We start from the raw sequence: 10,521 nt of genomic DNA, 5'->3' as shown, positions 1-10,521 counted from the left end.
TCTCGTCAGAACAGAGCGCTGACATCATGTTTGGAAAGGCATGATTTTTAAATCTTTGAATCAGTGTGTCGCTCTTCACTCCTCGGGTCTGTTTGAGTAACTGTGATGCTGTCAAGCGGCATAGGCAAACACAAGGAGAGGAGTGTTTATTTGGCTGAAGTGAATCGTAGCAAATGAGTAATACACAAGATCCACAATTTGTCTCCTCTAATAGTGGCCATTGTGAAATGGCTACACTCTAGAAACACATGGCAACTGTAACAGGAGCAGTATTATATCAGTGGCATGAGTTATGACTCACTGAGTTCATGATGTTCGAGGTTATCAAGTTCAGTAGTAATCATTCAAGCCCCGCCCCCCGGTCCATCGACCATGAGTCTATAACTGCGATGTCATATTTCTCTAGAGAGCATTGAAATAAAACTAAAATGGTACAAACAATCCCTTCCCTTATTATATAAGGGGACTAGTTATATATTATTTTTGATTAAAGATGAACACTGAATCATTAAATTCTGCCTTGAGTCATAAGTTGGGCCCTGACTGAACGGTTGTTTGCACAAGAGTGGACAATCATCATTATCTGCGGTTACACGGAATGTATGCTACAATTTGACAGTTACATTAAATGATAATACTACAACTACAAAGTTCTGCCTTCAAAATGATTTATCTTTGGATCCGACTGCGAGATTCTGAACATTTAACTTGACATGTTACTGGTTCACGAGGGGGAAGTGGAACTAACTGCTGCTTTTCTTTCTCAAAGTATTGGAAAACCCACCACAGACTGAAGCCAAAGCAGTGTCTCCTCGGGGATAATAATAGCAGACTTAGCCTAGACTGTGGTCCAAAACATTTTCATGTGACCTTCTTTTCTGGGTGGCTGAATCTCCGTAGGTAGTCTGATAAATACCCCCCCCCCTCCAACTCCTCTGGGCAGTGAAACATTAACAGATGAAAGAAACAGACAGGAAGCGCTGACAGTGGGTAAACACAGTGGTGGACTTTTTCTCCGCCGTACAACTGGAGGGACGGTGGGCTTCTGTGGTCGGACTCACAGCGGCACCACAGTCATTAACTTTCTGCTCGCTGCGGGGAGAGGTGTGGGGGGGGTTTATGAGAAGATAGGAGTGCTTCATCTGTCTTATAATCTAGTCTCCACACGGCTCTAACAAGAGGCCATTTTGAGTATTTCCCCTACCCACATACCCCACCCCCCAATGCACACAAACACAGCACACACAGACAAACTGCGTAGTAGAGACGCTGGAGCAAATGAATGCATTACCTACTGTGCACGTATTCTAATATTCTACTTGTAACATTTAGTATGTGTTAATAAAAAAAGAATAGCTTGAAGAATTTGTTTTTGGATGGTAGAGTGAGTTATTGTGGGATTTCATGACATGACGCAGACCCTCAGGAGCAGTAACCAGCACAAAGGCAGTCAAGCTTGCTTTTATATCCACTTCCTGTTTTCAGGCTGGGCTAATGGGATGAAATATTTAGTGAATGGACAGAATGGAGTTGAATGAGATTACCTCGAGTCAGTGCCCCAGTGCATGGCATAGATTTTAGCCAGATGCCCCCTCAGTGTCCGTCTAGTGCGCATCTGAATTCGGCCAACAGGGTCGATGTTAGCTGTGATCTAAACGGGGATAAGATGAGAGAAAACGTTGAGACCAAAATGCATTTTTACTGCTCTTTACAGAAAGCAATCTTCACCACTCTCAAATAAACATCAAAGTGAATACCATGTTTAAAACACATTTCTTACCTGAGACAGGGTAGCATCCGCACACGCTTTCCTGGCATCCTGAAACACAACATCAGTCAGTTAACCATCTGTGAATCAGGTTCTGGATTTTGAACCTGTATACTTTTGATCACCAACCAACAAACCAAATTATATTTATAGTATATAGCAAGTATACTGAAAAACTATAGCTATTGTCATGGGGATACAATCATAAGATCATGTTTACCTCTTCTTAGACACAAATAATTAATATCATAATGTTGTTTAAAAGCCAATGGGCTCTTTGTTGATAAAAAATATGAAATAAACTATTACAAAGCAATACAATTGACAACAATTACTGCTTAACTCTGCATTATAACAACTAAGATTTGTATTAGGTTGCATATCAGTACAATGATGTTAATGGGAACACTGTACAGCCTTGAGCAGCGATGTGAAATACAGTACAGTCGCTTCTGGTGGAATATTATTAGGGAGGCGTGTGGTGCAGTGGGTTGTGCGTTGGTGTTCGGATCAGGTTTAAACCCCACTGCAGTCAACATGTCGTTGTGTCCCTGGGCAAGACACTTCACCCCAAATTGCTCCTGTGGGGATTGCCCACAGTATTGAGTATGTAAGTCGCTTTGGATAAAAGCGTCTAACAAGTAACATGTAACGTAATAGTTATCAAACTTTAGTCTTTGGTGGCTGATTTACAGCACTGTCAGCAATGATTTTTAAAGTTGAAATAAAATAGACATTTATTATGAAGGAAACAAAAATAACTCAAATAGGGCTGGGCGATATGGAGAAAATCAAATATCACAAAATGGGCGACCAAACATGTCATTATCCATATTTTGACCATATTGTTGGGTTCACTATTGGTGATTTCAGAATGCTGATAAATAACCACTAGTGGATAAGTGGGTAAAGGTAAATAATGTAACAGCTAGATTACGTTACTGTAATGCCTTTGAAGGAGAAAAAGGCCACACTTGTTTCATATATTGATATTTGTAATCCAACACAACAGGGTTTTGTCTAAACCTGGTAACAGTGGCGCTACTTTTGGCGCATGCCCTCATATCAAAATGCAGATTTTCCCCAGTAAAATGTTTAGGTGATGCCAGAAAACAATATATTATCTGCTTTTGAAAAGCGGTATAATTACTCCAAAAATAAATAAATCATGTCAAATAGACCGTCAGACGGCAGAGACAGCTTTGTTTTTACGGAGCTCTGAATAAAGAGTGCATTGATGTGCGATCGGTCTGCCGGTGGACGAGAGGCAGGCAGCAGGCGTACACTGAAACTGTGATTTCTGAATTAGATCATTTCTGTTACTGCCATTTTTTATGAAGAGGAAGTAAAGAAACTATAACTCTGGATTGACTTATTGTTTGAGGTTCAATATATGACTCGGCAGCTTTAAGACATGAAGATACTATTATTTTCTGCTTTGCTCTAATTCATTATTTTCACCGGAAAGTGGGCGGGGCATTAGCATTAGCACCCTCATACTATATTTTTCTAGAAAAACCCCTGAACATATATTTGTATCCTGAGTGATATAATATCGACATATTGCCCAGCTCTATGCTCTCAATGGCTTAACTGATTTCATTTGTTCTTTATCTTGATGTCAAGCAATTTAGAAGAAGCATTAAAATGGGCATTTTTCAATGAAAAACCTGCTTCACCAACACCAGATGGAATATCAGTCTCTGAGGCAAACATATTGAAAGAGGAATGTAAATCTGGATTTGTATAGTAAGCGAACAAAATGAGGCAGACTTGAGATTGAAGGACTTACTCTGATCTGGTTCTTGAGCTGCTCAGCCTCCTGGCGTAGCTGATCCAGTTCACTCATTTTCCTCTTCTAATGGTGTGCTTCGCTCCGCCGCCTAGTCTCTTTCTGATCTGCAGGAGAAGAAGAAGACACATGAGGGTCAACAAACATAACCAGATACTTCTCATTTCATGTTGGCGGGATCACAAACATTTAAACATTCAAGATTCTGGTTAAAGTGTAAAGGCATTATAGTCGTGTGTGATGAATTTATGGACATGGCTACTTGAGGACCATATAGTGCATCTTAAATCCATCCTGTAAGGCCCAGACAAAGTCTCAGGGAATCACCGCAGCCTAACACTTTCTAGACGGCTCGAGACTCGTCTTTGCCAGCTTGAAACAGTTACCTAGCAACAAGCACTGTGCAGCTACTTTAGGCTTAAGATAACAATGTTGAGGATAATGTTGGAATTGTTTTCTCCCCCTCTCTCTTACAAACAATAGCGAACACCTTGGGCGAAGATCTGACCACACCAAAATTCCTCAACAGATTAGGCAAAAAATTTGATTTAAAAAATCTCTGCGTTTAGAGAGCAATACCTTACTGAGAGTCAAAAGAAGCAAGGATTACGAGTCCAGAAAGCAGTCCAAAAAGTACGCTTGGGTTTGGATGGTCTACTGGGACCCGAGGTGCTACGCTGGTTTGAAGAAGCTATCAATGCTCTGGCCTCTGGGCTCTAAACTCTCCTCCAATGTCATCCCTGTAATCCCGGGACACAGTTGATTCAGCTCCTCCAGGCAAATCCGGTTAAGACAAAACCTGCTGATGATCCTAAAAGCAGTGGCTATCCCGCTGACCCCAATCCTCTGGTCGACGTCCTTAGCGCTGACACTTTCACTCTACATGGAAAGAAGACAGATTCTAATGAAATTATTGGTGTAAATGCGCGTCTACCAGTTAGAGGGTCTTTGACGTGTTGACCACAGGAGCTGAGGATCGAACCAAAGTGTCCTTAACCCCAAATTGTGACAATAAACCCCAAATTGCTCTCAAAGTCAGGTCTATGGTAGTAAATGTATGCAAGTTGCTGTGGACAGGCAAAATACCATGTCATGTTAAATACAATAAAAACAGTATGGTTACAATTAAGACCTCCAGCTCAAAGGTGAGCCTCAAGTTCTTTCTTCCACGACAAACTACCCTTAAACTTTCAGAACAGGAAACACATCAGTGCCAATCTGTCGAATTCAAGCCAACAACGGTTCCATTTGTCCCGCGAACGCACCTTACCTCCCTGTCTCTCTGGGTTTCGATATAGGTCCTTTGTCCTGGAGAGTGTGGCGACCTTCTAAATGAATACCTTATCCTTCAAGCGCCTGACATCTCAATAGCTACCTGATTGGCCAGAGCTGCGAAATGGGTCTGCATGCAAGGCTCCTTAACCCCTAATCTTAGTGATAAACAAATCTCGTGGGGATATCCAAGCTAATTCTTGTCTGGTCTGTGATAGCCCTCTTTGTGAAGGAGGTAATGTAACTTCACCCGGAGACTTTTCAACAAAAGCTATCAGCTGGTCAACAGACTTTGGAAGCTGAAAAATGCAACCCGGTAACACGTGGACATTTGGAAATGGGGTACTGGGGTTAGGACATGTTCCGCTGATTAATGAAGTCCATCCTATAGGCTGCAGTGTGTAAATAACTCAACTACAACACTTCTACTGCTGACAATTCTTCCTTCAAACAAAATGATTATACACACAACCAAAATGACCATAAACTTGTATTAGAAAATAACATACATTTGTCATGATATTTTTTTATGTCTCATTCCATGTGTTTGCCTTTATTTTTCCAATTTAAATGCCACGGGAAGTTACAACAGCATGTTAAAGCCATAGATGTGAGGTTTTTAGTTTTGCAAGATATTGCGTTCTTGACAATGCTGTGGATTTTTTGTGATTTTGAATATTTCGATGTAAACAAGCCTTGTGGCCGCTACAACATGCCAATAGCATCCAGTCTGTGTGCAAGCAAGCAGTGATTGTCCTGACTATGAATGACAATGTGGCAGAGGAGATACAGTGTACTCTTTGCTGGTTAGTTAGTTGCTTAGTCAAGTGTTTGACAATTTGTCTGGAAATCATAAGGTCACATCACATAACTAGTTATTTGGTTATGGTTTTCATTCGTTACTAGTAGATATATAAACTGGTGGTACAGAATGTACCATTAATTTAAAAAAGGCGCATGCAACACAGCGCATGTTTTTGTAGATAAATAAACATAACCCAACATATTAATCAAAGGCTTGTTATATTTCCTTGTAGTGCTTTTTCTGGTCTCAACTGTAGCCATCTTCACTTCTTCCTTCTTTAAAAGGGGGCTTTTTGACTTCACGTTTGGCAAAAAAAAGGGATAAAAACAAAGTTTGAGACGGATGCAGCCTGTCAAGAATATTCAAGAATGTTGGTCATTCTAAAAGACTGCTTAATATTAATAGTTATGCTTTAAAATATTAAAAAAACAGACCAGTTTCATGTCTAATTGAGGAAGAATACTGACAAAAATATATAACAGGGCAGTAGCAGTGGCTATTGGTATTAGAGGTGTTATTCAGAGGACTGTTTCTCCCTGCGCTGGGAGTATAGAAACCGCTGGCAGCCCAGCAGATAGAGCCTCGACTTCGCTGCCTTCTCTTTCTGCCAGCTATTTTTAGAGAGGTGGTGGGGGAGGAGGAGGAGGAGGAGGAGGAGGAGGAGAGAGAGAGGAGGGGGGCAGACTTCACATTTTCCAGCCACTCCTATCAGCTCCGACATCTCGAGCACAACACAAGCAGAGAGGAAGTGTAATTTGACTCCACATACACACTAACACACTTCATTGGTATTTCTCCTTTCGCCAATGATCATGCGTGCAGCATTCGTGTTCACACCATACAGAGATTTTTCGGTGAGCTAGATGTGGTTTTAAATCAGAGGACAGTTCTGCAGATCTTTCTTACACAGGACAGAAGAGAAAGAAAAGTGAGCAGACTAACAAAAGTGCATTCGTACATATATAGGTTTTTTTAACCCTCAAATGGATACTTTTCACCATTCCATTCATTATCTATTTCAAAAGTGGAATTTACAAAAAGATTGCCAGGAATCTACTTTTGAACAACTATTTCCATACTTCGGAAACCATTGACAATATGTCAAACCTCGTCGCCCAATACATCTAATAGTATTAAATAGTTTGCAGATATAAATAGTTGACCTCTGATAACTACAAAAAAAAAAGGCAATTTCTATTCTCACTTACTTGAATTATATTTTTGTAAAGTTTTATATAGCTGAGGACAACTTAATGAAGAACAAAAAAATAAAAGAGGGCTACATGAGAGGTTATAAATCACAGGATGGTCTAGTAGTCAGTAGATTTTTAGGGGGGGTAAGCAGTGAGATGTTCTTGTGCACAAGAGGATAGAGGCGAGAGAGTCAGGCTGGAGGACAGAGCCAGATTAAACTAATGAGAGTGAACAAGCAGAGGACAATTGGGATGGGAGCAGCTAATTAACCCCTCGGTGAAGGGGAGCCGGCACGGTAAGCTTCCAGGAAGAAAGACTGAGCAGAGGAGCCTACACAAACCTCGCCCTTGGTTTCTTCCCAAAATATAACTTTTTTTTTCTGGTTTTCAGCTCAATACATTATATTACATAGCATATACAGTACAAAGTACATATTGTACAGGGATTCAGAACAGAAAAATATATAAGACATTCAAATCCTGTACAAGAATAAATGTTCAGTAAAAAACATTTGGTAATTGTATAATGTGAATTAAAAAATAACAAATGCCGTACTATAGTGGCAATATTTGAATGATCATTTTCTAGAGGACGCACAGCAAAGGCAATAACATGCCAATGGTTACTGATGATTGTTTCATTAGCAGATTTCTCTATGGAATACAATGCTTTTCCTCCTGCCATTATGAGATTTAGGTGTATATTTTGCTCCAAGCTTTAGACAACACAAAAATGATATGGACGAATCAACACAGATAAACCGAGCTGCTTGAATGTACTGTCTATTGCCTTAGCAGTGTGTAAGTGTTGTGGGAAAATGGGGCTGCACAATCTCGAGAAAAAGAACAGATTGCAAATATGTTTGACTGCTATGAAAATTGCAATAATAACCATTTTTGAAATATATATTTACACAATCATTTAAAAATATATCAAAATGTTGATCTGTACCAAACAAGGACATTATTATTATATTTTCACATACTTTGCCTTTAGCAAATATTGCGCTTGCTTTGATTTGGATATGACGCAAGTCCTAATTTATCGTTTGATAAAATTCCGATAAAAAACAAGTGATTGAAAGATCCTTACTGATAAAAAGGGAAACAACATGGACAGAGGATATCGTGAACATTATAAGTCTGAGGGAGGGGAAATGTCTTTGCAATCGAGAAACAAAAGCATGCATTAAGCCCATGATAGCGTTCGAAAAGGTAGGGTTGAGGGGTTTAATAATTTACGCCCTCCTGCTTGGATACAGCTGCCCCTCCCCTCGTCTTTATGAAGGCTGAATCTTGTCTCCCAGGTCTGATTGTTCCGGCTACCTCGCCTCTCTGTCAGATCTTCTACATTCGAAAGCTTTAAGGTGCCATTACGGTTGTGGTTTATTAGCTACTCCTAGAAACATAAATCACAAGCAGGATGTAGTTTTTTGTTAACAGTCCAGGACAGTACTTTGCTTCGGATCCTCTGTGTCAGGGTGCAGCCTCCAACCTTATACGAGTGCATAGCCTCTCTGAGTAGGCGTTTCCTTTTTCAGGGTGTTTCCTTAGCTGAGCTCGTCTCTCTTCCCTTTGTCATAACATTCAGCGGATGTGGCGACAGCACACACACACACTTTACAAATACACTTGCTCTGTGGTTTCTGTTACTACCATTGCACTTGCCAGTGTCCATTGGGGCTTTCAACCAGGCTGTGCAATCAGCTGCGTTACACTAAGACGTTACACAGGACATCCTGGCAGGCAAGCTCATGCTAACAGACAAATGTAGGGATGAAATCAGTGAGGAGGGTGAAGCATCAGCAGGAGGCGCTGTGTGTGGGGCTGCAACACGAGAGGATAGCCTGGCACTTCACACACAATTAGGTCAGTCTGACTTAGATTAGCCTAGCACATGCTGGTAAACAAATAATCAGCACTGACAATGCAAAATCTGAGTGTGCAGAGTGAAGATGCCATGACACGAGTCACTTTACTGGGCTATTGAACAATTAATTAAAGAGGGAAGCTATAGGTAAGCACCAGTAACCACTAGTATTATTACTATATAGTCCAGAGGTGGGACCAAGTCATTGTTTTGCAAGTCTGAGTTAAGTCTCAAGTCTTTGCGCTCAAGTCCAAGTCAAGTCCAAGTCCTAAACTTTGCCAAAACGAGTCTTAAACAAGTCCTTATGTGCTTTTCAACAAATGTAATGACATCGATCAACAGAGCAATACTTAATAATCAAACTGCTCTTTATTAGTCACATTAATAATGTAATAATCAATTTTCCCTCTGCTGGTAAAGTAACAAGTTTTTTGGTATTTTAAATGTATAAGATCCCTGATGTTAAGGTGTACCACTACACCTGCTGTCTTTGGAGCATCTGCCCCCCACCCTTCTTTCACATAATGGTATGATCCTAGTGTGTCCTCGCATACGATTGGCCGCATGGTGGCTCAGCAAAATAAAGTCCCGCCCCTTCGGCATCTCGCGATCGGCGTGTTGGAGACCTCTGAATTAAATCATCAAGTCACCTCAAGTCAGAAGGCTCAAGTCCAAGTCAAGTCCCGAGTCATTGGTGTTCAAATCCAAGTCGAGTCGCAAGGGTTTTGTGATTTTGTCGAGTCCAAAGTCATCAAATTGGTGATTCGAGTCTTACTCGAGTCCAAATCATGTGACCCGAATCCACACCTCTGCTATATACATATATTTCTAAATAATATTAGTGTACATAAGTGTAAGCGTTTAATAAATGTAATATTTAAAGTGTTTTGAATAAGTGCATAACCAAAATAATATACTTGCAAAATGAAATTTAGTGAAGGTGACACATCCCCTTTAAGATATAACCAATGCTAACATATATATAATATATTTAACATGTGTAATGTTATGTTAGCAGTTTTTTTTTTTACAAATAAACCCATATCCATCACTTTTAAACCCAGCCAATACACTTTTAGAAAATAACTGGCGACTTTTTCTCACAAAAACATGAGGTTGATAGTGATCTGCTTTGTATGTGCATGTGGTTTAAAAATGAAGGCTGTTTGAAAGAGCATGGTCAGTGTTTCAGCACCATTCTGTGAAAACAAATATCATCTGTGAGCATCCTTGAAACAGTCAAGACTTAAAACTAGTGGTGCACGATAATTATCGGCCCGATAATTATCGGTCTGATATTAGGAATTATGACGTCATCCCGATAAACCCGATAAAAGTATTAATAGCCCCGATAATATACAATATATGTTTTGGGTAAAAAAAAAGAAAAAAATACTGCGGCAGGGCTCGACATTAAGGGCTGCCCGATGGCCCGGGGCCATCTAGTATTTAGCTCGGGCAATGAAGCCTCACCTGCTGGTTGCCCGATCGGGCAATCTATTATGCCAGTATCATGCAGCTCGCGGATCCAGTAATGAGTGACCCAACAGTAAAACTAAACATATCTCTAACTAGTTTAGGTAGTTTGAGAGGTAATTAAAATAGCTACGTGTGATATTCTAACCTGAGGTGTGTGTTTTGTCCGCTCACCGCTGCATGTGATCATGCAGAACTGCGTGTCGACTCATCAGCAGCAGCTGATCTCTCTCTCTCCCGTCAGATTAAACTTCACTCGCGTTTATGTCCATATTGATCAGATCTAGCTAGTTCTAGCTAATGATGGGACTACCTGCTTATTAAAAGACACCTAAACAATAAGTG

The 10,521-nt window shown here is 40.4% G+C and overlaps 1 long non-coding RNA gene across 1 annotated transcript; it reads right to left on the bottom strand.

Moving 5' to 3' along the window:
• Window positions 1-1,520: 1,520 nt before the first annotated feature.
• On the bottom strand, window positions 1,521-3,667 carry LOC104945934 (uncharacterized). The gene is made up of 3 exons (XR_798389.1): window positions 3,561-3,667; window positions 1,781-1,819; window positions 1,521-1,651 (listed from the first exon to the last, which is right to left on the bottom strand). It is a non-coding gene; the product is annotated as an uncharacterized lncRNA (long non-coding RNA).
• Between the last annotated feature and the right edge of the window lie 6,854 nt (window positions 3,668-10,521).

The sequence above is a fragment of the Notothenia coriiceps genome, unplaced genomic scaffold (genome assembly GCF_000735185.1).
Source record: "Notothenia coriiceps isolate Sejong01 unplaced genomic scaffold, NC01 NC01_scaffold00010276, whole genome shotgun sequence".
NCBI lineage: Eukaryota > Metazoa > Chordata > Actinopteri > Perciformes > Nototheniidae > Notothenia > Notothenia coriiceps.
The sequence above is the reverse complement of the archived record's forward strand: the minus strand, read 5'-3'. Positions and strand labels throughout refer to the sequence as shown.